This window comes from Rhineura floridana, chromosome 2, assembly GCF_030035675.1.
Source record: "Rhineura floridana isolate rRhiFlo1 chromosome 2, rRhiFlo1.hap2, whole genome shotgun sequence".
Classification (NCBI taxonomy): domain Eukaryota; kingdom Metazoa; phylum Chordata; class Lepidosauria; order Squamata; family Rhineuridae; genus Rhineura; species Rhineura floridana.
The window spans coordinates 16070977-16091227 of NC_084481.1; the positions used below are offsets into that span (position 1 = coordinate 16070977).

At 47.7% G+C, this 20251-nt stretch overlaps 1 protein-coding gene and 1 pseudogene across 4 annotated transcripts in view; both read right to left on the reverse strand.

Moving 5' to 3' along the window:
- Nucleotides 1-20251, reverse strand: part of PARD3B (par-3 family cell polarity regulator beta) — an 894180-nt gene that overhangs the window by 333408 nt on the left and 540521 nt on the right. The gene's annotated exons all lie outside the window — the stretch shown is intronic.
- LOC133376066 (uncharacterized) lies at nt 10411-18105 on the reverse strand (annotated as a pseudogene).

A 20251-nucleotide genomic window follows, 5' to 3' on the forward strand; every position in this document is an offset into this window, starting at 1 on the left:
GTTTTGCACATCCCTAGAATATGCTTAAGTACAACTGACAAGTAACTGAGAAAGTCTGTTCTTACGATAAAGTCTGGTTTTATGATGTTTTAAAGTGTTTTTAGTGCTTTTGTTTGCCGCCCTGAACGCCTACTGGGAGAAAAGGTGGGATATAAATCAAATCAAATAAATAAATAAATAAATAAATAAAGCCAACTTGAAGCTGCACTCATTTACCTGGGAGTAAACCTCACTGAACTCAATGGGACTGACCTCGGAATAGACAGCTAAAAAAATGTACTGTAAAACGCTTTATATGCTGCAGTGCAGAAAGAAAAAGCCTTGATCCTACAACAGAATGAAGTCTTTCATCTGCTGTGTCCAATGGCCTGGTGTGTTTTATACGATATCAGTTCATACTGCTTCGCTTGCTATCACCTCTTATTAATTTAACTAGCCTCATTTTTTTTCTGTCACTCCCTCCATGTAGACTAATATTCTATGGGCTTTGTATGGCTAATATTTGTTCATCTCTTGACCCCTTCTGTTTCAGTTTTCCTGGTGAAAGCATACTATTGATTTATATATGAGTTTAACATTTCCAGCATTATTTTTTCAAGCTATAAATCTCAGTCATATTCTCTTCTCTCCCCCACTAATAAAGATGGGAATGAAATCCCTTTTTCATTCTTTTCCTTCAGTCATACAATTTCCTGTCACCTTAATACTCCAGTTCTATGACCATACTGGTGGGAATTGTGAATAAATTGGCCAGTGATATTTAGCGGTAAAGAACAGCAGGATATAGGAGCAGAAAGTGGAAATCATGATAAAATCCAAGAGCCTAAAAATGCAACAGATGGAAGCTTTATGTCCTGAGATATGGGAAGTAACCTTGGTCAGTCATAAAACCTGAGATTTAACAAACGTCTCCAAAATATCAAGATTTTTCCCTCCACTGTTTTTGAAATAAAGAACAATAATGAAATGGTTCCGCTTTCATCGTCATTAGGTTGTTCTGAAACCCAAGTCAATTTTTTGACATTTGAAACAGCAACAATTGGAAAGACTTTATTTCTGAAACATTGAATCGGTACATTTTGTACACCCTTATTTAGAGATTATTACCATGCAGAGATGCTAGCTACCCCTCACCATGAGTCCACTGCATGTGTCACCAATGTGCCCCACAATGTATATATATTAAGAATTGCACTTTTGTATTTTGTACTTTAAAGACACAACCCTAATAATCCATGGGTGGGGAACTGCGGCCCTCCAGATGTTGTTAGACTCCCATCACCCATCAGCCCCATTGGATAAAGGAGAATTTAATTGCAATTCCCATTTAAAAGTGAACCTATCTAATCTGCAGTTTTTGAAACAATATGAGAACCAAAACAAAGCCATCCTTCAAAATTTGCACTTCTCCACATTTTGCAATGCATTTCTTCAGCCAAATAATTTGGACATATATCCTGGGGGGAAAGCGTCCATAAAATATATACAAAAAAAGGTCCAAAATACATTACTTCAGGGCAGGGGTGGGGAACCTTTGGCCCTCCAGATATTTAATTATTTATATTTCATGTTTACATGTACAGCCCATATTTCCTCGAGGAGCTCAAGGTGACATACAAACATGATTCTCCCCCTCCTGAATTTATCCTCACAACAATTCTGTGAGGTAGGTTAGGCTGAGAGACTGACTGGCCCAAGGTCACCCAGTGAGTTTCATGGCCAAACAGGGATTTGAACTTTGGTGTCATGGGCCCCAAAGAGAAACTTTGGCAAGATTGAGAGGATGAACAGTGGGTTACAGATGTTATGGAGGGGACTGGGGAAAACACAGGATAAATGTTTCCAGAAGTCTCTGGCAACTCTGAATTTAGTGAAGTTACTATAGCCCCCCCCAATCTCTGACAACTGACACATGCCCTCACTGGCACCCAGCCCAGACCTAGCTGCTGAACAGATAAAAATTAATGAACAACCTGGAGTCTTCAAGAGAGAGGAAAACAAAAGCAGTCTGTCAGAGCCTGAGTTTACGCTTTTGCCAAGATCATGGAGATTCAGAAAATGCTCTCAGCTCCTAGAAGGAGCCTTCGCCTTGCAGCAACAGCAAGAAAATACTAGAGAATGTTTGGACTAGTATGTGACTGCCCATCTCTCTTACATTAGTTTGGGGGAGAAGGGCCATTTTCTGGCTGAACCTTGCTTTTCATCATATAAAGTTTTTGTTTGTTTTTTACTTTTTTTTTGAGTTGCTGAATCCAAATCTGAAGAGTGCCACTCTCTAAACCTTGGGGAAATTTCACATTTCAATTCTAAATTTCTCAGTATAGCAGATTGAACCTTTTTGTTTTTCTTTTATACTTCATTTCATTCAACTGCATGAGGACAATCTAATTTGGATTATAAGCATCTTTAAGAATGTTGAGGACATTGATCAGCAGTAGATCCAAGGATTCTGTTGGGGGGGGGGGTTACACTTTTCCGGCAGTACTATTTTAAGCATTAGAAAGTAGTTTTGTTAATATATTTAAGCATTAAATTACTATAGTTATTTCTATTATTAATTTTAGATATCTGCACAAATATCTTTATCACTGTCATCCAGATCATCATGCATAATTCCACTGCTGCATTCACCTTGGCAAGTGGAGAATGTTGTACACCTTAATGGGACTTTACTGCACGCACATGCAGAACTACAACCTTTGGTGCATGAACATTTGATAAGATTCAGTATCATGTTAGAGGGGTACTTCGAGGCAGCTTGCAAGGTGTGTACTCCTCTGTCGTGGCTGACAAAACCTCCCATCCAAAATCCAGAGGGTCCATTGGAGGTTAACTAATTAGATAGGCTGACTTCCATAGTGCTGTTTGGAGGTGTGCTCGTTCATAGTGTTGCTGCAGCGCACCGGGTGTTGGAGGCAACTTAGAAAGTGTTTGTTACTGTTTTGCTGGCCATATGCTTCTTCCACAAATGAGCATGCAAGCCTTCTGTCAAGGTCTCCCCTTGGCTGTATAAGTCAGCAACAAAGGTGTCATGCTTTTTCATTACAAATGTTTCTTCTGAAGCAGTCACCAACAGTTTTAAATGTCCCTTTAAACTTTTGGGGAATGTTTAGCATGCGACCTTTACCAATCCCAGAAAGAGTTAGAGCATGGACAGCTAGCATATGTTATATATGGGTTGTGAGCTTTAACAACATCACTTATTTATTATTTTATTTGATTTATATACTGCCCTTTCTCCCAGCAGGAGCCCTACTTATGTCAGTTATTGATTTGGACTCACAACATTCTTCCACTGTAATTAGTGTTAATATGTGTTGGGTATATGCATTATGCTAGCAGCAGTAAGACATCAGTGTTATCACACTTCACTCATATTGGACAATCTGGGGTATCTGCCACCTCCCGCACGGCTATGTACACAATATTTAAATCAGCTTCCTCGTGTCTTGTTGATGGGCCCCATAATCCAGCATCGACTTCCATTGGTGATGGCTTTGAACCAGGTAACATCAGTCTGTGAATTTCTTTTTGGTAGTGGGGAACCCAGAGAGAGAGGTATTGCATAGAATTTGCCACGACATACACCACAGCATGGCACAGCCAGAAAAAAATAATTGTGTGGGTTAGAGAATGGATCGTTTCGATCACTTCTTGTGACAGCAACTTTTCCTTTGAGCACATTCATAGGTGGTGGCCGCATCTCACCATCTTCATTGAAGAAAGCAGTAGGCACTGGGGCACATTCATGACTAAGTACATCATCCATGTTGATGTTTTGAGATGATAAGAACAATCCCATTGTGCAAGCATAAATTAGAGTATGATCCACAACCACTTCATGACTACCTGCTGCTCCCAGCTTCATGGATTTGGGGACTGCCATTATTGTTTTAATTTTTGTTGTAATAGCTCCATGAAAACCAGAGGACGTGTGGCTCACAAATTAACTGTACTAACTACTCCCTACAGCTACTGCATTATGCACATTTAATGAGCAATCTTTCAGAATTTGGCCACAGCTATGTTTGTTAAACCATTCACTGGGTTACTACTTTATTCAAGTAGATTGATACATATTGATAAACAATCCCAAATCTTCATGAGATCTGCACAGTCAACCTTGATACATAGATCAGCCTTTTCTTTGTGATAGGTCATGACATTCTCAACATTCTCTTTCTTCCATGTCTTCCAAGTCTTTTAAAATCTGACCAAAAATGTGTTGTCATAAAGCCCAAACAGCCAAAATCTTTGGTTTCAGAGTGAATCCAATAATGCCTCCAGGATCATGACCATACTGCATGTATGTTGATAAAATGATTGATCTATAGCCCATTCCAAACACATTTCTTGCAGCTGACTATATGTTCACCCGCCATGAACTTTATATATAACTTCTGATCAAGTTTTTGCATAGCTTTCAAGTAGTAGGAATCATATCGTGTATAGCTGACATGGTCTGTAGTGAAGAAATATGGGAGCATTGACTACTGCATATAAATGCAGTAACCACCTTCTCTCTCTGCACAGATAAAATTAATCATAATAAAAACAGGCTTCAGAAAGTAGTAAACCCATATCTTTGACGTCTGGCTACTTTCAGACTTCTTATCAATTAGTTCCACCATATCATTCATAGATGCATCATCTGAGAGGTCACTAATAACTCCCCACAATATTTCTTCTGCGATCATCCTAAGAGCTCTCATGTTTTGAGGAAACTTATGTTCTGAAAGCATCTTTAGTACCCCAGCAAGCACACATCTTCTAGTTCACTACCATTCATTAGTGTACCGACAAAGAACATAAGCCTCAGTAAGACATAATTAAGTAATGGCCGCTCTACCCAAGTTAAATTGATAGCAACTTTACAAAGTTGTTGATCAGTGGTGAAGATAGTCCATTTCTGACCTGCTGTTTCAGTTATTTGCATTGCCTAAGGTTGAAGGTTCAGTCTGCTATGCCTCCATCTGCTAGTTTGTATCCTGAGATATGTAGTCTGCTATTGCTTCAATTTGCCAAGTTTGTATCTGGAGAGATGCCTAGCCTGTTCCAGAGATATGCTGTCGAGCCCCAGCTCTCTCTGGAAGGGCAGGGAGGGGGAAGGCATGAGTTGCAGATGCCTCAACTGCCAGAAGGTTCAGAAGATCCAGCTGTTATTGTGTCTATTCCAGACATTAGGGAAAGGAGTGTGTTAGATGCGCCGCCAATTCCCACGGGTGACCCAGCCCCCCTTGGGGACAGCACTCAGCCTTCAACCATCCCAACGGATCAGTTAGGGGAGGATTCTGAAAGAGCAGTAACTCCTCCTTCACCAAGCCGTGAATTAGCAGTAACCCCCCTTTCGTCCCGCAGTAACTTAGAGACGCCTGACGCTTCTCAGCCCTCTACTTCCTGGACTGCTGATAAGGACCCTGTTTCGTCTGATGAGCCCATGGAAGCTCGCCCCCCCCTTGCTCTCGGCAGTGGGAAAAGCATACCGGGCAGAGGGCAGGTGTGCGAAGGAATGAGAGATTGCGCTCAAAACCTTTCCCTATATAAGTCTGCTGAGTATTGAAGGGGGTGTTGAGTCAACTTTCTTCTTACATCGCAGAGCATGTCAAGAGTGTAGTTAGGGATTCCTAGTGAGTTAATGTAAGGTTTTCTATGAAGCGCACTGCTTTTGATGTATCCGTTACTCTAATAAAATGAGATTTACTTGCACCAGCATCTTAGTCTCCTGATATCGACTCTGGATGGGACAGTTTGACTCAACCACCATCCCTACTTGACTCTGTTCCCATGATGGAAGGCATGGATCAGAACGGAGCAACAGGGGGTATAGCAATAACCATGGAAACCTTGTATGTCGAGATCCAGAACCTCCGAGTCACCACGCAAGCCTTGCAAGCCGAGAACCAGAACCTTCAACCCTTGATTGCCCAAGTTCAAGCTGCGCCGCCTGGAGCAGCACCAGCCCCTGTAAAGTCTCCGGTGGGGCTTCCCGTTCGGTACAGGGGCCAAAGCGAACAGTTTGCCACGTTTCTAGCCCAGTGTGAGTTGTACATCCAGGTTCGCCAAGCTGAGTTCCCAACTGATGATGCGAAGGTGGAGTTCATCATCAGCCTGCTGGAGGGGGAAGTGGCCAAATAGGCTACCCCATACTTGATTCGTGGAGATCCTGTACTACGACAGTTTGATGCTTTTAAGAATGTGATGGGGGAGATGTTTCGAGACCCCCAGAGGAAGGAGACGGTGGCCCGCCAGCTAGGGACCCTAAGACAGGGCAGAGGCTCTGTGGGAGCGTACACCAATGTCTTTCGTGTCTTATCTCAAGAAACGGAATACAACGACCCAGCCTTGATGTATTTCTATCGAAATGGACTTAGTTCCGAGGTTTTGGATGAACTGGCACGCTCCACGCCTCCCAACACCCTACGAGGCTTGATCCAATTGTGTTTGCAAATAGACAGCCGCCTGGAGGGGAGGAAGTTGGAAAGACGGATGGAACCTTCCCGGGCTCAGGCTGCTGCCCCGCTACCTCGCGCAAGCCCCGCACCCAGCACGGGCGTCCCAGCTCTCTTGGGAGAGGAGCCCATGCAGATTGGGGGGGCCAGACCGCGTTTGACGGAGGAGGAATGGGAGAGGCACCGGAGGGAAGGACTGTGCCTGTACTGTGGAAGGCTGGGCCACCTAGCCCGAAACTGTCCAGCCAAGATAGGAAAGCCTCAGCTGCTGGAAAACTCCACATCCCAGCTCTCGTAGAGGCCAGAGAGTTGGGGGGGTGCCTCAAACTCTGAGCCTCTGCCACAACCCCTTCCGTCCCAAGAGGCTCTCCTGTTACCCATTCACATAGCCCTGCCCTCAGGCGAGAGTTTCCTAGCCAAAGCTATGATTGACAGCAGAGCATCCTTGTTTCATGGACCAAAGTTTGGTGCAACACCATGCGATCTCCATGTGCGAATTGAGCCAGGCGTTGGCAGTGGAAACTATAGACGGACGGCCCCTGAAGTCCAGGGGGGTAACCAGGGCAACCGAGGGTTTAGAAGTGTCGGTCCCTGGACATCGAGAAGACCTGTCGTTCTATGTGGCTTCCTTGCCTCGCTTCCCAGTGGTGCTGGGTATGCCCTGGTTGGTCCGGCATACCCCCACAATCTTTTGGGATGAAGCTGTGGTGGTGTTTACCTCCAAGTATTGCCAGTGACACTGTCAGCCTGTGGAGGAGCGGGAGGTAGTGGCAGGAGTGCCTGGCCTTGGAGAAATAACTTTGCCCGCCAAGTACGGTGAGTATCGGGATGTCTTTGACAAAAAAGAAGCAGATTAACTCCCTCCTCACCGGCCCTATGATTGTTTGATTGACTTGATGCCCAGGGTGTGCATTCTTGCTGGGCGAATCTACTCTCTGTCCGAGCCGGAGCTAGCAGCACTAAGAGAGTTTCTCGACACCAATTTGAAGAAAGGGTTCATTCGCCCTTCGCAGTCCCCAGCTGGGTCGCCACTGCTGTTTGTCAAGAAAAAAGGGAGTGAGCTCTGCCTGTGTAATGATTACAGGGCCCTCAACCAGATAACGATCCCCAACAGCTACCCCTTGCCGCTCAGATGCTGGAGCGACTGCGATCCGTGCAAATTTACACAAAACTGGACTTGAGAGGCGCTTACAACTTGGTGCGAATAAAGGAAGGGGACAATGGAAGACCGCTTTTAAGACCCGTTATGGTCAGTTTGAGTACTTAGTAATGCCATTCGGATTGTCGGGCGCATCCGGAGTGTTCCAGAATTTCATGAATGACATCTTCAGGGACTTTGTGGACCGCTTTATGATTGTGTATCTGGATGATATCTTGATATACTTGGACACCCCCGAAGAACACGACGCACATATGTGCGCAGTGCTACAAAAGTTGCGAGACCATCGCCTGTATGCTAAGCTAGAAAAATGTGGGTTTGACCTGACCACTCTCGACTTTTTGGGGTGTCGTGTCTCCCCGGCAGGGGTAGAAATGGACCCAGACAAGGTCCGTTGCATACTCATGTGGCAACCCCCCAAGACAAAGAAAGATTTGCAGGGCTTTCTGGGGTTTGCTAATTACTACCATCGGTTCATAGCCAACTACTCCAAGCAGACTGCACTGCTTACGGACTGCCTGAAGGGCTCAGGACCTTTCCGTTGGATGGAAGCCGCTCAAGAGGCGTTCGAGAGCTTGAAATGGAGATTTGCTACCGAGCCCATTTTACAACATGCAGATCCCACGCTCCCTTTTGTGGTAGAGACTGACGCATCGGACGTAGCAACGGGAGGAGTTCTTTTGCAACCGTCGCAGAAGGGAGGGGGGTTGAAGCCTTGTGCGTATTTCTCAAGAAAGTTGACAGACTCAGAACAAAACTACACGGTGTGGGAGAAAGAGCTATTAGCCATCAGAGATGCTTTTGAAGCTTGGAGGCATCCCCTGGAAGGGGCGCAGCATGAAATCGAGGTGTGCACGGACCATCGTAATCTAGAGAGTCTACACACCGCCCATAAACTCAATCAATGGCAAGTGTGCTGGGCCAAGTTTTTTGCACGGTTTCATTTCAAAATCCACTACATCTCCCAAGCACAAAATAAGCGGGCTGATGCCCTGTCCAGGAAGCCGGAATATATGGGGAACCCCACCCCAAGACCCTTACAGTTTGTGATTCCTCCTGAGAAGGGAGTAGTCTGGGCTTGCCAAGACTCTTGGGAGGATGAGGTGCGTGAGGTGCAAAAACAGGATCCTTTCACCCAGGCGGAGCGGGCTGGAGTGGCCACACAGGGCGAGGCAGAACAGAAGTATTTCCCATGGAAGGGATATATATTGCACCATCAAGAGGCTATTTACGTGCCCCCAGGAGACTTGAGAGCCAGAGTGCTATGTCAATGCCATGATTCCCCCACAGCCAGGCACTTTGGGGTCTTTAAGACTATTCAAGTTGTCACCAAGAAATTCTGGTGGCCCAAGGTGAGAAAGGACGTAGAGTATTATGTCCGTTCCTGTCCTACCTGCATGAGAGCCAAATATGCCACTGGGAAGCCAGCAGGGTTGTTGGAGCCCCTCCCTACTCCTTCGGGTCCTTGGCAGATGATCACTATGGACTTTATTACAGATCTCCCTCCTTCTCAGGGGAAAACCAGTTTTGGTGGTGGTCGATGCCTTCTCAAAAATGGCTCCCTTCATTCCATGCACTGGGCTTCCGAATGCTCAAGACACAGCCAAGTTGTACATTCAACACGTGTACCGGCTGCACGGACTGCCAGACAGTCTGGTCTCTGACAGAGGAACACAGTTTACCGCGCGTTTTTGGCAAGCGCTGTGGAAGTTACTACAAAGTGAATTAAGACTGTCAACTGCTCATCTTTCTCAAATGGATGGGCAAACTGAGAGAGTAAACTCGGTCTTGGAACAGTATTCACGCTGTTATGTGGGTTACCAGCAGGACAATTGGATGTCTTACTTGCCTTTAGTGGAATTTGCCTACAATAATGCTGTGCATTCACACACACAACAGACCCCATTCTTTTCCAACCTCGGCTACTACCCCAGGGAGTTCCCTGCTCCACAGGACACTCTCTCCGTTCCCGCTGCTGAGGATTTCATGCAAGAACTTCACGCTATGCAGCAATTGCTTCGGGAGCAGTCAGAACGAGCAAAAACGGATTACAAGAGAGCCGCTGATCAGCATCGTCAAGAGGGGCCCCTCATACAAGTGGGAGACAAGGTATGGGTGTCTACACGTTATTTACCTATGCCTGGCCGGTGCCGCAAGTTGCAGGACCGGCGTGCAGGACCCTTTGAGGTGGAGGCACAGATAAACCCAGTGGCTTACAGACTCAAACTCCCTATCACTTTTAAAATGCATCCAGTTTTTCATCGTGCATTACTGACGAAAGACTCTCTTCCCAACCCGCACTGCCTGTGGGTCGAGCCAGGACCACCGGTGTTAATTGAAGGGGAGGAGGAATATGAAGTGGAGCAGATACTGGACGCGAGGAAGAGATGCGGGCACCTCCAATATCTCATTCATTGGAAAGCGTACGGTCGATCAGAACATTCGTGGGAATCAGCGGAGGATGTGCATGCACTGGCTTTGGTGAGAGAATCCATGAAGCTTATCCCGCAAAACCCAGACCTCGGGGGTGGGAAGGGTTAAAGCATGGAGAGGGGGATGATGTCAAGCCCCAGCTCTCTCTGGAAGGGCAGGGAGGGGGAAGGCATGAGTTCCAGACAGCTGTCCGGTTCAGAGCCGGAAGGACGAGGTGGGAGCATAGGTGCGAGCAAATATCGTTTTATTAGAGTAATGGATACATCAAAGGCAGTGCGCTTCATAGAAAACCCTGCGCTAGCTCACTAGAATTCCTAACTACACTCTAGACATGCTCTGCAACGTGTGAAGGAAGTTGACTCAACGACTTCACACTGTAAGCGGCAAGCTTATGAAGGGAATGTTTTCGCACGTAATCTCTGACTCCTACGTAATTCCTGTCTTTGCCCTGTCCGTTTCTCGCGGCAGCGGGCGCACAGGGACAGAGGGCGTGCTTCCAACGGCTCATCGGAAGACACCTGCTCCTAAACAACAGGCTCAAGATCAGGGGGCTGTGCCACACTGGAATCCTCCTGGGAACTGCTTGGCAAGGGAGGAGCTGGCGTTGTCTCTGGAGCTTCCCCCAACACATCTTCTGCATCAGCCAGGGGCGGTGCTCCATTCCTCGGAGAGTGCGGTAACCGTGGGAATTGGCTGGTGTGCATGCTGACCCCCACCTGCAAGGTCCTGTTCAGACTCAACAATTCCCAACTCCGCTTCCTCTGGCGGCGGAGGCACCTGAAACTCATGCCTCCCCCTTCCCTGTCCATTCTGGTTTAGCTGAGGCTCAACATCATCCCCCCCTCCATGCATTAACCCTTCCCACCCCCGAGGTCTAGGTTTCGCTGGATAAGCCTCATGAAATTCTCTCACCAAAGTCGGAGCGTGCACATTCTCCTCTGTTTCCCAGGAACGTTCAGTTGGAGCGTAACCCTTCCAATGAATCAGGTACTGAATACGCCCTCAGCGTTTTCGCGAGTCCAAAATCTGTTCTACTTCATATTCCTCCTCCCCCTCTACCCACAAGGGCGGTGCGGGCTCCACTTGCAGCCGGTGAGGGTTGGGGGGAGAGTCCTTGGTCAACAATGCCCTGTGAAAGACTGGGTGTATCTTGAAAGCTGACGGCAACTTTTGTCTGTAAACCACGGGGTTAATCTGTGCCTCCACCTCAAACGGCCCTACATGCCGATCCTGCAGCTTATGACATCGGCCAGGCATAGATAAAAACCGTGTAGAGAGCCAGACCTTGTCTCCCGCTTGAATGAGGTCTCCCTCTCGCCGATGCTGGTCAGCCATGCATTTGTAATCCGCCTTAGCCCGTTCCAGTTGCTCTTGGAGTAGCTGTTGCATAGCGTGAAGTTCCTGCAAGAAATCCTCAGCGGCTGGGACTGAGAGACTGTCCTTTGGGGCAGGGAAGGCTCGGGGGTGGTAGCCAAAATTGGCGAAGAAAGGAGTCTGTTGCGTGTGCGAATGCACAGCATTATTATAAGCAAATTCAGCTAAATGCAGGTACCCCTGCTGATACCCCACAAAACAATGTAAATATTGTTCCAAAAGTGCATTCACCCGCTCGGACTGTCCATCCGTTTGGGGATGATGGGTAGATGACAGTCTTAGCTCGCTTTGTAGCAACTTCCACAACGCTTGCCAAAAACACGTGGTGAATTGTGTGCCCCGATCGGAAACCAGGCTGTCTGGCAGTACGTGCAGCCGATACACATTTTGCACGTACAACTTGGTCGTGTCTTGAGCGCTTGGGAGCCCTGCGCACGGTATGAAGGGAGCCATTTTCGAGAAGGCATCGACTACCACCAAGACTGTGGTTTTCCCTTGCGAAGGGGGAAGGTCTGTTATAAAGTCCATAGTAATTATTCGCCAAGGTCCTGCGGGAGTAGGAAGGGGTTCCAACAGCCCCGGTGGCTTCCCAGTGGCATGTTTGGCCCCCATGCAAGTGGGACAAGGGCGAACATAATGCTCTACATCCTTCTTTACCTTGGGCCACCAAAACTCCCGGGTAACAGCTTGAATAGTCTTAAAGACCCCAAAGTGCCCGGCAGTGGGGGCGTCATGGCACTGACGAAGTACTCTCGCTTGCAGTTCTCTGGGGGGCACATAAATAGCTTCCTGATGGTGCAGTATGCCATCCTTCCATATAAAGTCCTTCTGATCTGCCTTGGGTGGCATGTCCTCTTCGACCCGCTGCTCCTGCACGAAAGGGTCCTCTTGTTGCGCCTCACGCACTTCATCTCCCCTAGAGTCTTGGCAGGCCCCTACCACTTCCCTGTCGGGAGGAATAATGTACTGTAACGGTCTTGGGGTGCGACATCTGCCCGTTTATTTTGCGCTTGGGAGATATAAAGAATTTTGAAATGGAACCGCGTGAAGAACTGAGCCCAGCGCACTTGCCGTTGATTGAGTTTTCGGGCGGTATGGAGACTCTCTAGATTACGATGGTCCGTGCGCACCTCAATTTCATGCTGTGCCCCTTCCAGATGGTGTCTCCAGGCTTCAAAGACATCTCTAATGGCTAACAGCTCCTTTTCCCACACAGTGTAATTTTGTTCAGAGTCGGTTAACTTTCTGGAAAAGTAGACACAAGGTTTCAGTCCTCCCCCTTTCTGGGCAGGTTGCAAAAGAACTGCTCCGATCGCTACGTCTGACGCATCCGACTCTACCACAAAAGGGAGCGCGGGATCGGCATGCTGTAGGATGGGTTCAGTAGCAAACCTTCGCTTCAGGCTCTCAAACGCCTCTTGCGCAGCTTCTGTCCATTGGAACGGTCCTGAGCCCTTCAGGCAATCTGTGAGCGGAGCAGTCTTATGGGAGTAATTGGCTATGAACCGATGGTAGTAATTGGCAAACCCCAAGAAGCGTTGCAAGTCCTTCTTGGTCTTAGGGGGTTGCCACGTGAGTACACAACGAACCTTTTCTGGGTCCATCTCTACTCCTGCCAGAGAGACCCGATACCCCAGAAAGTCCAACGTGGTTAGGTCAAACCCACACTTTTCCAGCTTCGCGTAAAGGTGGTGTTCCCGTAACTTCTGCAGCACTGCACACACATGTGCGTCGTGTTCTTCGGGAGTATTTGAATAAATCAGAATATCATCCAGATACACTATCATGAAGCGGTCCACAAAGTCCCGGAAGATGTCATTCACGAAGTTTTGGAAGACTCCAGGAGCTCCCGACAGCCCATATGGCATTACTAAATACTCGAACTGACTGTAATGGGTCTTAAGCGCAGTCTTCCACTCATGCTCCTCTCTAATCAGACCAAGTTGTAAGCTCCTCTTAAATCCAGTTTCGTGAAAATTTTGGCAGAGCGCAACTGCTCCAACATTTCCCTGATGAGCAGCAGCGGGTAACTGTTGGGGATTGTGAGCTGGTTTAGGGCTCGATAATCATTACAGGGACGGAGCTCCCCCCCTTTTTTCTTCACAAACAGCAGGGGTGCTCCATCTGGGGATTGCGAAGGGCGAATGAAACCTTTCTTCAAATTGGCATCCAGAAACTCTCTTAATGCTGCCAACTCTGGTTCAGATAGAGTAGATCCGCCCGGTGGGGATGCGTGCCCCAGGCACCAAATCAATGGCACAATCATAGGGCCGATGAGGAGGGAGTTGTGGGGTTGTGCCTAACCAACCAAGGCATGCCCAACACCACCGGGAAGTGCGGCAAGGACGCCACATAGAACGACAGGTCTTCCCTATGTCCAGGGACCATCACTTCCACGGCCTCAGTCACCCGGGTCACCCCCCCAGACTTCAGAGACCAGCCATCGATAGTTTCCACTGCCAACGGCTGACTCAGTTCTCATGTGGGAATAGCGTGGTGTAGCGCCAACTCTCGGTCTATGAAACAAGAAGATGCTCCGCTGTCAATCATAGCCTTGGCCGAGAAGCTCTTGCCTGAGGGTAGGGTGATGCGAATGGGCAACAGGAGAGCCCCTTGGGATGGAAGGTGTCGTGGCGGAGGCTCAGTGTCTGTGGCACCCGCCAACTCTCTAGCCTCTACGACAGCTGGGATGTGAAGTTTTCCAGCGGCTGGGGTCTTCCGGTTTTGGCTGCACAATTTCGGGCGTGGTGGCCCGGCTTCCCGCAGTAGAGACACAGTCCTTCTCTCCGGCGCCTTTCCCTCTCCTCTTCTGTCAAACGCGGTCTAGCCCCCCCAATCTGCATGGGCTCCTCTCCCAAGACAGTAGGGACGCCAGGATTGGGCACTGGTTGCACACGGGGCAGCGGAGTAGCAACCTGGCTCCGGGAAGGTTCCATTCTCTGCTCTAACTTCCTTCCTTCTAGGCGGCTGTCTATCTGCAGACTCAGTTGCATCAAACCCCTCAGTGAGTCTGGGGGGGTGGAGCGCGCCAGTTCATCCAACACTGCTGGACTCAGTCCATTTCTGTAAAAGTACATCAAAGCTGGATCATTGTACTCTGTCTCCTGAGACAAAACACGAAAAGCATTGGTGTACAATCCCACGGACCCCTTTCCCTGTCTCAGGGTCCCTAGTTGGCGGGCGACCGTCTCCTTCCTCTGGGGGTCTCGGAACATGTCCCCCATCGCATTTTTAAATGCGTCAAACTGGCACAATATCTGGTCGTTGCGAATCAAATATGGGGTGGCCCATTTTGCCGCTTCCCCTTCCAATAAACTGATGATGAACGCCACCTTCGCATCATCAGTTGGGAACTCAGCTCTGCGCACCTGAATATACAACTCACATTGGGCTAGAAACATGGTAAACTGTTCAGTCTGGCCACCGTATTGCACGGGGAGCCCCACTGGAGACTTCACAGGGGCTGCTGCCCCATGGGGCGCAGCCTGGACTTGGGCAATCAAGGCTCGGAGATTCTGGTTATCCACTTGCAAGGCTTGCGTTGCGGCTCTGAGGTTCTGGTTCTCGGTTTGTAGGGCTTGCGTAGTCACTCGGAGGTTCTGGATCTCTGCATACAATGTTTCCATGGTAATGGGTACTCCCCCTCTTGCTCCGTTCTGGTCCATGTCATCCGCCATGGGAACAGATTCGAGTAGGGATGTTGGTTGAGTCAAACTGTCCCGTTCAGAGCCAGAAGGATGAGGCGGGAGCGTAGGTGCGAGCAAATCTCATTTTATTAGAGTAATGGATACATCAAAGGCAGTGCGCTTCATAGAAAACCCTGCGCTAGCTCACTAGAATTCCTAACTACACTCTAGACATGCTCCGCAACGTGTGAAGGAAGTTGACTCAACGACTTCACACTGTAAGTGGCAAGCTTATGAAGGGAATGTTTTCGCACGTAATCCCTGACTCCTACGTAATTCCTGTCTTTGCCCTGTCCGTTTCTTGCGGCGGCAGGCGCGCAGGGACAGAGGGCGTGCTTCCAATGGCTCATCGGAAGACACCTGCTCCTAAACAACAGGCTCAAGATCAGGGGGCTGTGCCACACTGGAATCCTCCTGGGAACTGCTTGGCAAGGGAGGAGCTGGCACTGTCTCTGGAGCTTCCCCCAACACGTCTTCTGCATCAGCCAGGGGCAGCGCTCCCTGTTCCTCAGAGAGTGCGGTAACCGTGGGAATTGGCTGGTGTGCATGCTGACCCCCACCTGCAAGGTCCTGTTCAGACTCAACAATTCCCAACTCCGCTTCCTCCTCATTCTGGTTTAGCTGAGGCTCAACAACGCCTCAACTGCCAGAAGGCGCAGAAGATCCAGCTGTTGTTGTGTCTATTCCAGACATTAAGGAAAGGAGTGTGTTAGATGCACCACCAATTCCCACGGGTGACCCAGCCCCCCTTGGGGACAGCGCTCAGCCTTCAACCATCCCAATGGATCAGTTAGGGGAGGATTCTGAAAGAGCAGTAACTCCTCCTTCACCAAGCCATGAATTAGCAGTAACCCCCCCCCTTAGTCCTGCAGTAACTTAGAGACGCCTGACGCTTCTCAGCCCTCCACTTCCTGGACTGTTGATAAGGACCCTGTTTTGTCTGATGAGCCCATGGAGGCTAACCCCCCCTCACCTCACTCTCGGCGGCGGGAAAAGCATACCGGGCAGAGGGCAGGTGTGCGAAGGAATGAGAGATTGCGCTCAAAACCTTTCCCTATATAAGTCTGCTGAGTATTGAAGGGGGTGTTGAGTCAACTTTCTTCTTACATCGCAGAGCATGTCAAGAGTGTAGTTAGGGATTCCTAGTGAGTTAATGTAGGGTTTTCTATGAAGCGCACTACTTTTGATGTATCCATTACTCTAATAAAACGAGATTTACTTGCACCAGCGTCTCAGTCTCCTCGTATCGACTCTGGACGGGACATATGCCTAGTTAGTGTTTTGTATCCTGAATCATGCCTAGAATTGCATGCTGCATTTTTGTACTGACTTCTGGAATAAAGCTTTGTGTAAAATCCAGACACGGAGTCCTGAGTCTGCTTCTCTGGTTGGGAGCCAGGACACCAGGTCCCAGTCCAACCACCACACTCTGCTGGCTGAACTATATCTCCCATCAGCCCCATCAAGCATGTAATATGGATAGGGATTATTGGAAGTTGCAGTTCAGCAACATCTGGAAGGCCAAACATTCTCCAAAACCGTTTCAGGGGAAATTGCATTGCAAAAATGTGTGTATTAAGATAAATTCACACTAAAGCACTGACAAATTTTCATGAGGAATCTTTTTTTTTTAATTGCAGTTTGTTTCAGAACTGTAGAGAACTGGATTTAAGACTGGAAAAATACAAACTGGGAGAACCAAAATTGGCAGCTTCATCCATTCCTAGCCACCATGGCCAATGGTCAGGATGATGAGAGTTATAGTCCAGCAACATCTGGAGGACTACAGGTACCCCACCCCTACAAGGTATCCTTAGAGCCCACAGCGTAGAATGGATCTTCCTCTACACCTGTGGAAAGGGGGCCCACTGCAGAGAAAGAGATCTGGGATAATGGGAGGGAAAATCCAAAGGAAAAATAAAACATCAGGGAGAAGATGGTGAAAATAAAAATAAAAAAATGTTGTTCCCCACCTTCTGCCCTGCTAGCATGCGACTAGTAGAGCTTTGGATGTGGCAGTTCCCCCACAATTTTTGATTCTCCCCACTCCTTGATAGCATTGCCTTTCTCCAAAACTGTCATCAACCTCTTACTATTGAAGGGACTTGATTAGTATTAACTAGCTGTGTAATTTGAAAGAGCAACAGACCTCCTTAGTGGCTACCAGTATTCTCCATTCAAACATCACTAGGAACAGAGGAAGAGGTGCTGTATAAGATTTCGTCACTAGAACAAAGAACAGCCTGAAATATGTAATGTTTAGTCCAGGGTATGGTCAGAAGGCACATGAAGCCACCACCTTGCTGAAGCTAAGCAGGTCTGGGTCTAGCCTGTGCCATGATGGTAGGCCACCTGGGAACCATATGTAGGCCACCTTGGGTTCTATGATAAAAGAATATAAATGTAATAAATAAAGAATATGTTTTAGCAAAGAATATATTAAATACAACCACAAACTGGAGATGAGAGGAAAAATTATGAAGGTGTGATCTTGCTTAAACTAGCTGTTACCAGCAGCCGTGAAGCCAGAAGCCTCAAACCAGCCGTTGGGGGGATTGTTATGATCTTGCTTAAACCGGCTGCTAAAAGCCGCCGGGAAACAGAAACCTCAAGCCAGCAGGGGGTGAGTGAGTTCCATCCCTGTCAAGCCTTGCAGGCCTCGCTCATGAGGCCCGCTCCAGCCGCAGCCGCTCCTTCTACAGCACCCCCAAGCCGGAGCCGGCTCCACCCCCCCATGGGGAAGCAAAGCAGCTGAAATCGGCCCCTAATGAGGCCCATGTGCTGCAGAAACCAAGCGCCTAAAATGGCGCCGACCGTGTGGCCTTAACAGAACAGCCGCTGCCATTTCACCGCGCTGCGTTCCCCTCTGTCCCTCGTCGTCCATGTCGTCCACGTCGAGCAGCAGAAGAGGAAGTTGGAAGGGGCGGCTGGACTTAAACAGTCCTATAGTCCCCGCCCCTTACGCTGCACGTCGCGCTGATGTCACGGGCACGATGCACGACATTGCCCCATTAACAGATGGGGGCAGCGTCTTCACCCCCACCTGCAATCATGCCCCGCTCGTCAGCTGCGCGGCGAGCGGAGCTTCGTATCTGCCTAGAGTCAACAGCTTAGTATGCCCTGGACTCTGGCCACTGGAGAGGAAGGACAATAAGAGGTCTTCCTGAGGTCTTCCTGAGCTGTGGCATGTTCCTGTATTTTCTTTATTGACTTCTGGCTTGTTCTTCTATCCTGCCTCTCAGTTTGTCCTTTAGTTCTGACAAACTACTGGCTGTCCCATGTTTCCTAGTTCCTGGCTGACCTTGGATTGCTTTTCATGGCCCAGCCCTAACACTCTGAAAGCATAGAGTTCACCCACTCCCTTTACAAGTGAAGGTTAGCATAGCTAGAATGTTATGGCTGGTACGCTGCAGGGTTCTACTTTGTTTGTAAGGGTTTAGGGGGCAAGGGTTAATCAGAGCCTAAAGGGAAAGTGGCAGCTCTCCAGAATAAAATGAAAAGCTGGTTTAGAGGCATTTGAAGATATGCTCATGTACCCTGGCATGAACTGCAACAGGGGCCTTGGAATTATTTTGAGGGTGGAAGGTGAATCAAAGCCTGTTTCTGAGTGAGTGGAGGTTCTGAAATTTGATTTGCTGAGAACATATGGAAGGAGGAACAGTGGCTGATTTTTTAAAAAGAGAAGTAACGGGATGAAACCCTGCTTGCAAGTTATACTCTGGTTATCTTCATAAATAACAGCAATATGGAACCTGCTTCTTTGTAGTGAGGTACCAAAACAAAACAAAACTGACAGAGGCCATGATCAATGGTCACATTAATTATATTAATTCACCAACAGCATGGTATTACACTATCTGAAATGTCTACCCATGCCACTAGGTGGCCATATGTCCAGATAATAGTGGGTTGGCTTGTGAGGAAAAGACACTCAGCAGATTTTCAGAAGCCTTCCAGCCTTTGGGCCATTTTCTTTAAAAAGCAAAAGCTGGCAAATCAAAAAGCACACTTAGTCTTGGCTATAGCCAGTTCTTCACCGACATATCAAGACAAACAGCCTTGTCTTAAAAAACAAAATAAATCCCCAGCACATTTTTTGTAGCTTTTAACTAATAACTTCCAATAAGTACGTTTATTTTTCCAATGCAGTTCATAAAATAAAGCTCATGTTTAGGGAGAAATGTTAAAAGAATTCTACATCCCTTCGTAAGCTGTTTTGTTACGGCTGCCGGGAGAGAAATTCTAGGAAATAGCTTTCTAGCTTTCTTTGAAGGACTCTTATCCTAGACCTCTGAGAGTCCTTTTACAATTGCCCAACTCTTAATGCTTTAATGCATTTGAATGGACCTGATATATGGATGAATATATATAGAAAGAACCAAATGAAGTCGATAGGATTTCTGATTCTCTGAAATGTAACATACATCTGGAATCCTCATGTCATTAGAAAACAACAGTTTGGCTGGTAGATTAAGAGTTTCTTTTCTAAATGCACATAGGAAAACTAAAACAAAACATTCTTTCTGCTAAATCAGATTAGTTTATTGCCAACCACAGAACTCTTTGATTAGAAGCCATATGTCACTGAGTTTAATTGGCAGTCTCTAAAAAGCACATATTGCTACCACACAGAATTAGAGTTTTTGTGCAGCGTGCACCTAATGTATAAACCTGATCCTCTTTGATATTCAGATGTTGGCAGACTGAGAAAACATTGCCAAAGCTGTTTGAGCTTCACTGACAGCAACTGAGTTGCTTATGGGGCCAGCCAAGACCAGAAAGGGGAAGCAGAGACCACGTCTTGCTTTTCTAAAGAGAAGACAGTTATACCTGTTCAATGCTGAGAAGGTTTTTCCTACAGGCAGCCCTGGCTACAAACACACACTCTGCACTCTCTTTTGAAAGCCCCACAGAATAAGGCTGTAGTGGTAAATTAGGATGTGTCTGGTGGTAGAGGTGAAGAATGAGAAATGACTTTTCTCTCACATCCAAAACCAGAATCTTGTATATCATTAAGAATCCTTATTTTCTATTTTCTCATGTTTCATTTCCTGAGAGAGAGAGAGAGAGGGAGGGAGGGAGGGAGGGAGGGAGGGAGAGAGGGAGAGAGAGAGAGAGAGAGAGAGAGAGAGAGAGAGAGAGAGAAATGT